Source organism: Taeniopygia guttata, chromosome 3, assembly GCF_048771995.1.
Source record: "Taeniopygia guttata chromosome 3, bTaeGut7.mat, whole genome shotgun sequence".
In the NCBI taxonomy this organism is placed as follows: Eukaryota; Metazoa; Chordata; class Aves; order Passeriformes; family Estrildidae; genus Taeniopygia; species Taeniopygia guttata.
Genome location: NC_133027.1, coordinates 82,078,963 through 82,094,295, shown reverse-complemented (window position 1 = coordinate 82,094,295; position 15,333 = coordinate 82,078,963).

Sequence of the window (15,333 nt, the reverse complement as noted above, 5' to 3'; positions counted from 1 at the left end):
ATGCCAGTCTGTCATCACTGACCAACACCATACACACTTAAGGCAAGTAGGAGTAGACTTCTTTATAAGTTACTGACAAAAGCTGTAGTAAAAGAAGTTGTATGGATTTGTATAGTCTTAAATTCCATTTTACCAAACCAGCAGAAATCCCTTCCAGGATATTTGGCAGTTTCACACTCATCCTCACATACAGAAAATAACTGATTCAGAAATACAAGATTTTTTTCAAGATATGAAAATATCCACACTGTGTTGGTGCAATTATTCTTCCCCTCCAGGAAATAAATATATATTGTCTACAAAACAATTAAAATATCTATAGAATTTTTTTATTATGCTATTCCTTAAAATTTGTTTGTTTCTTTGTACAGCCCCATGTACACTGAAAATAAATAATCTGTAGAGGAAATTAGGTGGAAAGGACCACAAAAATAAGAAAATACATACAATTATTTCACTTTACCTTAGAAGACATGTTTAAACTAACATATTATTCACAAAAGTAAAGTAAATATTATAACTAATATTTGAAAACTCTCGCAGCGTGACTATGACGTGTGCCAAAAATATTAATCTCTACAAAAATAAACTTCAGCAACGGACCCTGATTTTTCAGTGTTGCACCGTGTGCTTCTCAGACTTTTGAAAGCTGAAAGAAAAAGAGTCTGTCTAAAATAAAGCTGCTTCTGACTGCAATTAGCATTGAAAAATGTCTTAAAATTTCCATAATTGTACATAATCTAGGCAGACCAGCAAATCAGTGGAAATGGAAGTGAAGCAGACAGAAGTAGTATGAAACTATGGAAAGAGGAGCCATGGCTCGTGGGAACACCAGCCATGACTACCCCTGCAGCAGCTGCTGAATGACCTGAAACATAATGTGTTCACAGCCTTGTCTGTTTGGTTTCCTCCTCTGACAGCCTGGGATGAAGCTGGGTGGACAGCTTGGGTATCTACTGTCCAGTTTAATAGTGCTTTGTCTGTCACAGAGGCAGGAACCCAGCCCTGTTTAGCACCTGGGCTTGACTGTCAGGGTACAAAATATTTTAAAGACCTGCTGGGCACACGGAGCAGCAGATTCTGGCTCTCCAAATTAAAAAAGGGCAGAATACTACTTCCAGTGATGCACTTGGAGCAGCTCCCAGCACACCAATGCTAGATGTTAGGAGCATGTGTATAGGTTCTCTACTGCTCTTTCAAGGTTTGTGGTGGAAGGTGACGAAATAAAACTTACAAGCTTTCCCCCCCCCCCCCCCCCCCCATTTTTAAAAGTACTTAGTTAATAAAATACTGGACTTTCATATCCATCACTTTTCCTCCAATAGCAAGATGTGTCTGCAGAGATGTTTAATGTCAGTCTGTAGCGTGTCTGTGTTTTGCATCAGGATGCTTGAACACTGACCCTGGTCTGAGCAGGAGGACCTTTGAGGATCCCCTCCACCATTAATTACCATTTGCATCTGTGATGAGGTGTGGCATCACGCCTAACAAGCAGCCTCAGGTGGAAACAGGCACAGCTGCTGCACATTTTAGTCAGAAACCAATTTCAAGAAAGCAGCTTGCAGGGTAATAATGTAGAAGATTTCCTGGTGTAGGCTACAGGTGAGGAGATTGAGGACTGGAAGAGCTAGGATGGGATGAGCAGACTCCAGGAAAACCTAAACATCTGGGCTTACAGATGATGCCAGGCACAGTCTGAACTGATCTTGCCACCAGTCAGGTTGTAACACAATAGTACCATAGAGAAAACACCAGCCCAGCACCTGCATTGAGAAAATACAAATTCAGTCTGGACTTACAACAAAGAGGCTTAGCCAAGGAGGGCCTGGTAGGGGCTGATAATCAAAACATGGTCCCTAATTAGCCAGATCGAAGTGATGTGAGGGGCTATTTGACTAGAATCTTTCTCAGGTTAGTCAGTTTTGCAGTGTTCACCTGCGCCTAAGAAAAAAAGGCATGATTATGAAAATCATAATTTTTTTATCCTCCCTTGTATCTAAAACAAATCTCTATGACCGTCAGATTGTTTCAAACCTGCCATCGTAATTCACCATGCAGCAGCAGCAGCAGATGCATGTAAACAGCAGAGGGCTTGTGCTCCGTCCCGGCACGGCCGCGCCACCGCGCCGCTGGCAGCCCCTGCCGTGCCCGCAGCTCCTCTGCCGCCACCGGGGCACCTGAGGGGCAGCCTGAGCCTCCGGTGCCCCCCTGCTCCCAGTGCGGCTGGCCCCGGCGCTGGCTCCGTGTCCCGGCAGAGGCGCGGATGTCTCTGGGCGAGCCCCGCAGCCGCACATCTGCGGGATGCTCCGTTGGAGTGCGCGCGTCTGCCGGGCAGCACCGCATCGCGTCTGCAGGGCCGCACCGCATCGCGTCTGCCGGGCAGCACCGCATCGCGTCTGCAGGGCTGCACCGCATCGCGTCTGCAGGGCTGCACCGCATCGCGTCTGCAGGGCTGCACCGCATCGCGTCTGCAGGGCAGCACCGCATCGCGTCTGCAGGGCTGCACCGCATCGCGTCTGCAGGGCTGCACCGCATCGCACCGCACGCGTCTGCAATATCGCATCGCACGCGGCACACGCCAGCAGCAGGGCAGAGCCTTTCAGCTCTACACATCAGCATTCCTAGCGGAAAAAAACATTCTAGAGGATGTGCCTCAGTGCTAAAGAGCCTGTCTGTGAGTGAGATTCTTGTTTGAGTCACGTGTAGGTGGGCTGTAAAGCGAAGAACCATTATCTGTCCAGAACAGGGTCATCTAGGTAAGCAGGCATTTGTAGCACGAAATTTCAGCTCATGCAGCCTCTTTTTCTCATTTTGCTTGTGTCGACCTTTAGCCAGCAGCACACAAAAATTTCAAATTCTCTAGATTCAGGATCCTAGTGTTTTGTTCATATTAAAGTTTAAAATTTTATGAAAAAAAAAAAAAGAAAAGTTAAAAGGAAGCAGGTACCTATCCATTTCTTCCAAAACAAGTGTAGCATTTTCAAGGACCACAGTTTTGACCTATCAGTGTATGTACAATCTTGAACTAAAAAGAAGTAATCTGCAGACAAAAGGAATTATCTACCCTGCACAGAAGCTTCTTGTCTGTTCCTGTTCAAAGCACATTGATGTCCATCTCTGACCTAAAATCAAGTAGTACCTTCACTCCTTCAAAGCTGAGCTAACCTGTGTTCCCCCTCATTTTCTGTAGGGCTGTAGCCATGGCTGACAAGGATCAGGATTCTGCTCCAGGACTGTTAAGTTTGATGATTTCCAGAGTTGATTTAAAGGCAACTGCAATTATGAAAATCAGAAATTATGACTGCCAACAATTTAAATAAAGAGAAAGCCTCTTCAGTCAAGAAAACCTGAACAAAGACCATGTGTAAGTTCTTAGCGCTGACTGGCAAAAACACCAGTGGGTTTTTTGAGTGTTTGCCAGTTTTGTGAAAGATACAATACATAACATCTTTAGGGCCTGCAGGAATCTCTTGTGATTCTTTACAGTTAAACTCATCAAGTACTGACATTTTCATCTACAGCATTTAAAGAAGCTTTTCCAAGCCAAAATTGCACAGCTCTTCAGTCTTCTCTGGTCATCTATTACCATATATCCTTCAAAGACTAGAATAGATTTATACTAATTGATTTAGCTCTTCTCAAAAATAGGGCTAATAAATTGAACTTTCACACCTGCTACTTTTTCTTAGGCTTTCTTAGTCTTAAAATGAGGTGGGCTTTTCCCCTCTGAAAGAATTTAAGATTCATTTCTATTGCAGAGAGGATCTCAGTTACTGGACAATATAATTAGGTAGAACAAAGTCTTTTTTCAAATAGTTATGCTGAACAAAATATTAACAAAAGCAGCTTCAGTATTTCCTCCCAATTTGATGTGGGGTTTGTAAAGAAAAAAAAAAAAAAGAGGATCCATATTTATAACTCACCTATAAAAATGTTTGTTTTGACGCAGCATCCAAATCTTGTCTTATCTCTATGACCTACAACTTTTCAAGCAGGCTGTACCTCAGGATTAAGTTCTACCCTGTTCTGGAGAAACTGGGGAGTTTTCTTAACTTATGTGTGTTTTAGGTTACATTAAGAGCTCTGATCAGCACATCAGGGAAGGGGGGGGGGCTTCTTTTAAAACTTGTTTGTACAGATGAGCTGAGGCTGAATTTGCATTTAAACTAAACAAACCTCTTTAGCAAGTAATTTTCTTGTATATGACTCTTTCCAAATGCTTCCACAGCTAATTTTTTTTCAAGTACCCAAAACATTACCCATAGTTGACATTACCCATAGTAATGTCAACAGACAGGTAGCTTATTATTGACATTACAAATAAAAATAATAAAATAGTTTTGAGTGAATTCTCTAAGGAGCATTTTTTAATTCTCTAAGGAGAATATGTGTGTTATTGTTGAGAGAGCTCCTAGGGATCCTCAAAGCAGGGAGAATTTCTCCTTATTTTTCATTAAGTGTACCTGCTGTAAATAAATGTTTGATGGTTTGTCTTGTGTATTGAATGAAAAAGAGTTAATGTAGTTAGGTATATGTGTTGAGTATTTCATTAGCTAATTTTCACAGCTAAAAATCCCCACCCTTTAAAGCATCTTTTTCCTCTCTGGCTGTGCAATAATCTTCAGTACATGTTAGCCTGTATCATGAAAGCTTATCTTCTCAGCAAATGAGACTTCAAGTTCTCTCTTACTGGTAAAGTAGTTTAGCTCTATGCCAAGCTGGAAAACTTCACCCTCCCCCAGGGGTAAATAAAATCCCTATAAGTAAGAGTTCAAGTTGAGCAAGTTCTTCACTAGCTACTCTTTCCATGAGTCACACACTTCTCTTCTGCAGAATCTGTCCAGCTCCTTGTCTCAGTGATATAAGATCAACATAATCAAATTACCCTTCATAGCTGAAAACAATACTAACCCCTAATACTAATGAGAATAAAAGCCCTCTGCAGTAACAACCCAAAATCTCTTCTTTCCTTCTGCAGTTTTTTGCACTCTCTTATTCTTGCTGTTTTTCCTAGGTCTGGCTCTCTAATCAAAACAACATGCTTACCTTCTCACATTGATTATTTCTAAAGTAGCTACTAATCTTCTTAAAGTTTTTTAGTCAGGGAGTTGCTCTTCTTTTCTTATACTTTCTGATCACGTCTCTGTCAGGAAATGATGCTGTTGGCATGTGGTCATTCCTCGCAGCACTGCAGTGTACGAGGCTGAGACACAAACCAGCAGCAGTGTGGTGGAGGACACAGAACCTGGTTTCAAGGGCTAGCACTACCTGTTAAAGTCCACTTCTAATTTGAATAAAGATTCTTATACTGGGGAAAAGCTAATGCTCTGAGAATATTGTCTGATCCTGTAATCAACTAGTCTTGCACAGTCTTAACAATTATATACAACCATTGTTTCCACAGCGTAATTCCAGTGAGAACTATAAATAAGAAAATGTTTTTACTTTTGTGACTTACTAAACCAGAAACACTGACTTGGAGAATAACCTATTTTACCCAAAGAGGGACATAAAATACAGTGATTAGCATCTTCCAGGCCTAGGTGTTATTTTAGGAGGCTACATGAGAAACCTTTCTTCAAAAGGAAGAAAATAACATTCAAAATAACAGAGAATGCTTAAACTGAAAATATGGGTGAGCAACCATGAGTTAGTTTCCATGGCAGTGCTGAATCCTCATATTGCCAGCCCATCTGAAATACTGTGCACAGCAAGCAGAGCAGTCCCAAGGGGAACTTTTGATTTTTATTGGGTATTACGGTGATATATGTACAAAGGTTTGTGTGTTGTCAAGAAAATCTTGTCAAAGGTAATAATCCCACTGAACTTTCTTGGAATGTTCTCGCAGTTTCATTTTCCAGAATATCTCCAGAAGTGTAGTTGGTGATATACAGGCATTATGGAAGATGAATGACATGCTCCTGACCTTCAGTAGTAGGTTAACCCACTAGATAGCCTGTTGAGTCCAAAAGGAGTTACACCAATATTCTGGCTGCATAAACCTGCAATTTAAAGATGTTTGAGGTCACAGGATTATGAGCAAACTGAAGTAACAGAAACTATGTCGCAAAACACTTTCAATTGCAGGCAATTGTTTTCTGTTTATCTCTTTGTTTTACTAGGTCTTTTCCTACCTATATGTTTTGCGGTATACAAAAATGAATTCATTAGGATTTTTATGTAGGACATGCTAATGTACTTAGAGGAAAAATCAAAGCCCCATAACAAGTTTTGATTTGTTTTGAAAGTACAATGTGTGAAAGCCAAGGACATGGTTTAGGTTCCCTTTTATTGCTTTAGAGTGCTGTCTGGCTTTTGCAAACCATATACATAAATATGACTGGATAATCTGGAGATAGGAAAGCACTTGTTTAAACATGTGCATGCCCACAGCACCACAATTTACAAAAACAGAGCTGGCACCATATTTTAACACAGAAATTTAGGGTTGCACCACGCTTACTGAACAATTGCTCTAATGTTTGAAATACAATGGCTACACTGTTTTGTTTCCAAGTTCTTTAGGAAAAATCAGTACAAATTTTTTTTGGTACCATAGTACCTCTCTAGATACTCTAGAAATATATTCAGTGTATTATTTCTCAATTAGCTGTTACTTATTATAGTCTAAAAAATAATCTTCAGATTAAAGCTTAGGCACAACTAGCTGGCACTTAGGGAAAAATCTTTGAAATTCAGTGGAAATGCTTTAGTAGCCTGTGGATTCAGAAGTGGCAGGTGGAACACAAACAAATAAAAAAGGTTAAGAAAATCTCTAAGTTACATATACCAGTTTCATTGTTATAAACCAGCAAGTCAACCACTTTGTTTTATGAGGTGTGACAGAGTCAGAGGAAAAGGGGTTAGGGGACTGTACCAAAAAAATAACAGTGCAAGGTAATGAAGAAAAAACCCCACATTTGTCCCAGTTAGAAGCCAATTCCCTGTGCTGGTTGCAGTTGTGATATACTGTGATATACTGTATAAACACAGCCTGGTGCTCCTCAGCCCAGAGAAGCTGACTTGGAAAACCCAACGTGTTTTCCCAGCTTAGCCTCACGGTTTCCCCCTCCATGACTCTGCTGTGGATCATAGTCTGGTCACTTCTGCATATGGCCACTCTCAGTGAGCAGCTGGGAAACAGAAAGATTTTGGTGGCATGTTGATTCCAAGCTTATTTCTTGATGGTAAATCATACTTGTTGGTCTCCAAAACTGATTTTGTTATGCTGACTCAAGGAAAGCACCTGTGTGGGACAAAGGCACAGAGCACACAGCTGCCAGAAGGTATGATAGGAGGTACTTATCTGTAAGGAAATCTCTGTGGGGCTCTAAGAGAAAGAAAAGGTGCTTAGCTGTTCAAAATTATATTTTTTTGAAAGAGACACTGAAAAAATGTGAGCTAAAAAGTGATATTTTTTGCCTTGGTCTCTGCTGCATTTGACTCAGATAGACAGAAATTTTGATGGAGTTACAGGAATGCTACAGCAATTTTTTTTCCTTATACTTCAGCAGTTACCAGTAAAAATGTCAAGTTATCTAGGTTTAAGCTGACACTGCTGTGGCTCATTGTATCAGGTTCATTTGCCACTGTCTAGTTCTATTAAGCAGCTAATAATACTTACACCTATGCAACACTTTTCATTTATAGACTTCAACACACTGGCACAGCTGTACCCCCATTTCACACAGGGGAAAAGTCAAGGAAAGCAAAGCCAACACTGGACTTTCTAATGCACACAGCAATTTGGGTGGCAAAAGGATGTCGGATATTACTTGGTTTTTTCCCTGGTGTGCTGGAAAAGGGTTTAATTAGGCACAGTGGAATTGAAGTGTGCAGCCATTTATCGGGCTGAAGGCTCAACAGGGTTCCCATGTCTTGCAGGCACAGCTGGTTGTGTTATGGGGGCAGGGGCTCAGCCTGAAGTGTGAAAATCCCCCATTGCCACAGCCCCGGGCACAGCACATCTGCTGCACCCAACCACTGCCTGCTCCCACCTTACAAGGACAAGCAGAAACACAGAGGGGAGAGACACAGCCTCGGAAATGTCAGTGGCATGGGATCAGAGGGAATGTGAAGGGGAGACTGTGAAAAGGGGAAAGACCAGAAACTTCCAGGACAGCGTGAGAAAATACATTGAGGGAAGAAGAGGTGGGACATGCTGCACCTCATACATGAAAGTTTTGATTCAGCAACGAATGTAAACATTGCTTAGGTGTCCTTTAAAATTTGAGGAGCTGGAATACAAAGATACCTGAGCTTTGCAGTCTTAACACTTTTCCACTCATATGTGTGTCTCTTTTCTTGCCCTGTGCTGGAAACATTTGCAGAATTATAGTCCAGTTCTCCTGAATACCATGCCCAGGTAAATGGAAGCTTAACAGGACAGGAAGCCAGCCCCTTTCATTACACAAGAACAAGAAGGACCATAAAGCAAGATCCCAGGGTGACTGCCAGCAGTGCAGTCCTCATTTTCAGGAGGAACCCAATCAGCCCTGGGGCACAGGTACACCAATGTCATTTTCATAGCCTCATTTCCATTGCCCCACCACTTTGTGAAGCTGACACTCTCTTAATTTCTAGCCTCCATTTATGCACCACCACTTTGTACCGACTCCCTGCTTTCCATGTGAGAATTTTCTTTCCACTTTAGCAAAGTTCAGGCTTTTCCTGAGTGGATAATATGTATGTCGAGTTATCTGCAAGTCTATTAGCACTTCACTTACAGATTAATAACAACCTCTAAGTTTATGCAGGACTTTATATCCAGTGTACTTCCTAGTACCTTGTAATGGTTAATATAAATTTCTCTTACAGAGGTGTAGACAATGGTCATGTCTTAAATCACTGAAGAAGGTGTGATATTTAAGAATTATTAACTAGACCAATAGATTTACCAGTTAAGCTTTAACCTTAAAAAAATATTTAAATAACATAGCCTTAACATTAAGACGTTATCATTAGATATATTAGAGAAAACACACTTCAACAACGTTTTAGAAAACACCAAATAGTAGAATGTTTAGTCTGACAGTGAAGCTTATCAGTTTAAGAACTCATGAAATATTGGCATACAACTGTATGCCAGTTACTTGTCAATTAATCACATCCTGGCTCATGTATTGAACATGAAATTCACACTGGACCCCTCTATTGAAAACAAAATACTTTTTATGTGGTTTAAGTTTTAAGGAATTCGTAATTTACCAGTTCAACTGCTAGGTAAAAACAAAAAATAAATTAACAATGAGCAGAAGTATACTCTAAGGATAAGCTATCAGGTGTCCAAATAGTAAAAAAAAATCATAATCTGACTCTTTCTAAAACAGTTTAAGAAAAGTCACAGCAGCTGTTAGGTTCTGATTTCCTTTCAAAATTAGATTATTAATTTAGATACAACTAGAAGGTAAATTTGGCTATACCAGTTTAAGTATCAGTCTTCATATAATGCTATTGTTCCCTATTTTGCAACAATTCCCTAGTTACAAAGAAATTCTAAATTGCTGGAAAGCTGTGCCATCAGACAGCTGGCTCAGCCAATCAAAACTAGGATTTTCTTTTTAAAGTCAATATTGCCATTCATGGCCATGGGCTGCATGCGGCTCTACCCCAGCTGTTCAGGATAACAAGGGAGCAGACAAAGGCATGTTTCACCCTTTCAAACCTTGCTGCATTGCTTCTGCTTAGCTTTTGCTTTGGCAAAAGATGGGAGGGCACATGCTTTTGGCAGGGGCACAGCCCTGGGAGCTGGATGAGGGGACACCCCAGGCTGGTTCAGACACCTCCAAGGGCTCCCCTCCTTGCCAGGGCTGCTGCAAGGTGAGTGTTCAGGGGAACACTCACCTTAACCCGTTCTGAGCAGAGAGCAAATTTCTGCCAACTGTTTGCAAAGGAGAAAACCAAAACCAGCCCCCTGCAGCAGTTTGAATCTTTGGTCACGTCTGAGTGAGTGATTGCACAGAAGTGCCCGGGTACCTCTCCGCGCATGGGGTGCGCACGTGGGAGGTACGCACAAAACCCTAAAAATACAAGGCTGTAAAAGTACTGCAGAGTCAACAGTAAGTGAAATGTTTTCAGAAAATCCTAAAGGGAAGAATGGAAAAAAAAAAGCAGACCAGCCCTCTGGGAACTCCACTTTCCTAAGTCGTAAAACCCTCAGTTTTCCCCGTCTGGAAAAGCTGTCCACAATGCTCAGAACAATATGCTTTTATTTTTAGCCTTTTATACCAAATAACCATGAGGAAAAAATACCCAGTGTCAAATGTCGTGAGTGGGCAAAAGTACCATCTAGTAGTTAAACCAAATATGTTTTTAAAAGCTGGAGTTTGAGGCATGAAATTGAAATTGTTCAACAAAGTTTACAAGTAAATTTAATGCTTCAGGAACATGTTTATGTCTTTAACTAAAACATATTCTCAAGCTGCTTTAGTTTTTATGCTATGTGTAAAAAATATTTCATGTTCTTCACTTTGAAATTCACAAAAATTTAGAATCTTAAAAAAGGCCTGAAAAATGGACACGCCAAATGTGTTGTTAATAAACAAACAAACAAAAAAATTTATTGAATAAAATGGCTTGAAATCAAGCCAAACTTCCAAAATGGAAAGGAAGATACATTTTTTTCTTCTTTTTCTGAAGGCATCCAACAGTGCAGGAATGCTTTGTTGAAAATCTAAAGATGGACAAATAATCAAAAACTTGGTGGAGCAGCAGACTGTATTAATTAAACCACAATTAACTTTGCGGCCGTATTTGGTTTTGCATGGTCGCGCAGTATATTCGTGCATATTGTATCTAATCCTGCTATCACCAGATAGACAAAACTCCAGACACCAGGAATTTGGTTTGGCTAAGTCAAGCACAGTGACTTATTTCAGATGCTGATCTGTTTCTTAAAAAGAAGCATTGTTACTTTTCCCTGTATATTCCACAGCCCAACTCAGCTGAGGCTCAGTTGTGTGGGTGTGCTCAAGGCAAACCTTCAGACAACACCCAGCTATTGCAGAAATTTATAAAGATGTTAATGAGGCTTTGCCTGGGTGTGTTGCTGTATCTGCAGCTGAACTGGGTCAGAGACTGAAGCTCCTGGGCACCCTCCCAGCTGCTCACTGTTGTATTTTCTTTTTTTCACTGCCAGAGGTCACCCTCTTTTGAGATCTGTCTCTGTCACTGCATGCTTAGGTTGACACTGTGAAATGACAGAATTGTCACTGTCATGATTGCTTTATCATTGGTACCTCTCAGTAGGTACTCACATTACAGACAGTGAAGAACAGAGTGAACTGCTTTGTTCAGTGGGCTTGCTAACACCTGTACCCACCAGTGTGGCTCAGGCTGCTGCAGGAGTTCAGAGTTTACAGCAGCAGAAAGTCATTGGAGGCACTTCTCACTTCGAGGGGCTGGCAAATCCCTCTGGGTACTTGAGCCCCTCTTTGCACCCTTCCTGAGAGATGGAGACCTTTACTCCAGCTCACTGGGCTAGTCCGTGTTCTCAGCCTCTGCTGTGCCATAAATGCAGACCCTCTCGGATGCCAAAGAAAGGCACAGCACAGGATAGGTGTTTAGGAACAGATACAGATAGGGTTTCACTGCATTAACACCTGTGGCAGCATTTCCCAGAAATCTAACAAACTGTAAGGGGAAGAGGTGATAAGAGGCAGGGTAGTTTTGGCAGCCTGCCACCACAAACTGGTGTATGCTGAATTTATGTCACAGGCAGATCCTGTGCAAAGGTCACAGCAAGCTAAACATTAAAAATCCTAAAATGTCCTTGCACAATTAACATTTTAAAAATCATGTATATTATATAAACTGCTGTGATTAAAAGAGGCCAGGAACAGGTAAAGGTAGCCTCCAGCCAGGATTGTGCTAATTAAAGTAAACAATAGAAATATTAATCAAGTGAACTTAAGGGTGGGAAGCAGGCAGAAGGAAGGGGGAAGACATGACATAATCCCCTTAGTACCATGTGACATTCCAGTGCCCTGAAAAACAGGACAGGCAGGCAGAAAGAGAGCAGTCCTGCCATCCTGGCTGGGAAAAGCTGTCTGTACCAAGGCAGGGGTACTGCCTGGGCTGAAAAGCCACAGACAATGTCTCTGAGTGCCCACAGTACACACCACAGCTGGGGTAATGCGGCCAGCAGCAACATCACAAGCCCAGGAAGGCCTTGAAGAGGATGCTTTCCAAATGTAGCTTTAATAAGGAGTTTTGTTTTACTTTTTCCTACCTTGGTATTACAGACTGATGGTCTGAAGCCCTGTCTTTAAGGGAAAATCTCACTGTGAGTAACCTCACACACTAAAGCTCTCTGGTCCTGCAAGCATGGCAATGTTCAAAGCTTGTAACCAGCATTCCTAACTATATTTTTCAGGATACCCTAATGATAATATAGTCATCTTCCTCTTAGTCACAAAGCTGTTTGGGAGATGGTATCTCTGGGAATGAGGTGGGGGAGCATCTGCCAGCAGAATGCTTTAGCCAGGAAAATCCTCTGGCACAGAGGGTGAGCCGGGAGCCTGCCAAGTACAGAGCACTACAAGGGAGTTTATAATGAAGCAGTGAAACCTGCACATGCTTCTGCCTTCGTTTGCTTGCTGCTATGGAGGATCACCCTTATGTTACGGCCCAGCTCCTGCCTTGTTTTGTTTAGATCTACCAGCTCAACACAACTTCCTTTTCTGTCCTCAGCTGATCTTGCCAGTAAGCTGGGCACTTCTGTTAAAAAATCCTTTTTGTCTTTATTCCTTCTTCCTCAGTACCAACCTTGTGTGTAGCTGTGAAATTCCTTACTTAATTATTTCTGTCCCTTGATCATGACATCTTTATCAGCCTCTGATGTTTAGGTTGCTGGGCATGCAGCACACAGCACCTTGGGGCTGCATTTCCCTGGCAGGAGCTGTCAACAGCAGTAATGAGGAAGAAGGATGGAGAATCTCAGCCAGATTCTGTCACATGAATACACTATCTTACAGTAATTAGGAACCTCACAGCAGCTTGGATATACATGCCCTTTACACTCATACTCACCTGCATATTCTATTTTCTATACATTCTTTTTTTCTCCACAGATCTTTTGAACAGTATTTTGGAGCAGCTCTCAGTACCAGCAGTATAAATAGGGTAGTCCTGTTCAACTTTAATTAGTAGTTTGCAGCAAGGATAGTATTCAATATCAGCTCTTACTATCATAATTACATAAACTTTCTTGCATGCAAGCACCCAGACAAAGGAATGCATATGCCCATACCAAAAGTTCTTTCAATACCTTTGCTGGCATCTGTTATATATTGACTGAACAAAGCAAAAGAATGGATCTTTTCAGCCATACAGCCATTCATACCTAAGGTCTTTGTTTCTGGGGCACAGGAATGAAGCTAGTGCCCAGGAAAGAAAAAAAAAAAAAAAAAAAAAAGGTTAAAAAGACCTCAATGTAATCTTGTTTCCCTTCATGATTAACTGAAGTTGGGAAAAAAAGGCATCTCTTTCATGAGCCTTAGGTCACTGGAGACATATTGGAGTCATGCTGCTCTGTCAGCTGAACAGGAGTTCCCAGTGTTACATCGCTGCTGAAAGCGACAATGCTGCTCTTGGATACATGAGCAGATGCCCAGGGGTTGTATCCAGTGGACAGCTATCGGATGGCTACACGCAGTCCTGAGCAAATATTGCTGGAATACTGTCCTGGCCTAGTGCCTGCAGTTCAAAAGGGATGCTGACAAATTATAGTAACTTCAGAGAAAAGCCATATGAGTTTTTAGCATGGACATAACCAATCTGCCTTGTCCTATAAGCTCCATACCAAAATCACTGTTTGAACAAAAGTCAGCCATGGGGAATACCAGGAATAATCAGAAGAAGACAAAACTGGTGCCCTGGAAATCCCACTGCTCAGTGCATGGAAGATGAAACAAGGCCATGATAGAAAATGGGTTGGTCACTCACCTCTTCCATAACCATGCCACAGTCTTGGCATGAGTTGCACCTTAATACTTCTATTTAATATAGCTGGAACACTGCTAATCAGTTACCTGGAAAATAAACATCATCTATGAGAAAGCCCATTAATTATGACTCTTTAGCTCATCAAAAGGAGGTTAAGGACTGAGTTTAGAGTCTGATACATAAAAACTGTTTTGATAACAACTGTTTCAATTCAGTAAAGGAGAAGGACTCTGAAGGTTGAATATGAATAGTGTCTTCATTTCTTCAGGTGAAAAAACTATTTTTGAACATAATACAGCATTTGGAATTTTGAAAAAGAAAGTTCCATAAAAGCAGCCATAATCTCATTTTCATTTTCTTTCTTAAAGCCATTATCCTCTTCACAGCCCTGTGTGCAAGTATTGCTTATTCACATGGTAAATGGCTATAGCTGCACAACTAAGAGAAATTTAATTTAAAATATTCTTTTCTTAATCTTACATTGAAAAGAACAAACAAAATTTTCATGCCCATTTCTAACTTTCTACTTTGGAAATATCTCTTTATTACATAGAAATTAATTAAACTGGAATAAAACCCCCATACCCTAAACTCTAAGCAGTCCAGCTACTCTGGCAACTTGTCTCTTTTTTGATGGCAGCACACAGCTACTGACAGTACAGATCTACCAGCACATTGTGCAGGGTTTCAGATTTACTACAGAAAAAACCCCAATTGTTCAGAAGCCTTTGGCCAGGATGACCCCTGCTAGGAGTTTTAAAATGTCACAGTGGATTAAGGCACAGAGTGATTTTATTTGCAGGCCAGAGGTATGCAGAAGAGCTACTAGGAGATGAAGAAAAGCAGGGGATTCTGGGAAGCCAACACTCGCATTACAAACTTTTAAATAACATTAAATGTATTTTTATGAAACAGCACAATCCCTCTTCCTTGACTTCCTTAAGAATAGGCTAATAGGAATCACATGACAATGATAAGTGCTTCTGCAACCATTATTGTGGCTAGTGGGGTTTTAAAACAGCAACATAATTATTGTATGTTCCTATTAAATCCTCTTTGTCACCATTGATAGAATTGATCGAGTGCTCTTCAGCGAATAAACACATTGGTGAATGACTCTTTTTCTTGGTCAGCTGTTGTGTTGACAGGACTCTTTCATCCTTTGAGTGGCAGATGGTATGTGTGGCTGCTGGGAGGCAGCAGACAAAAAGTCAAGTCCAGGGCTTAGGGAAGAGCCTAAGAAATGCCAGTGGAAGCTTGTGCAATGTGCGAGAATCAGCCAGATCCAGAAGGGAAGGAGATGCTCTGTCTAGTGTCTGTTGAGACTGATTTGGGATAGCCATGGGGATTATCTTCCTGATGACACAGATGATTTTAAAGATGCCATAG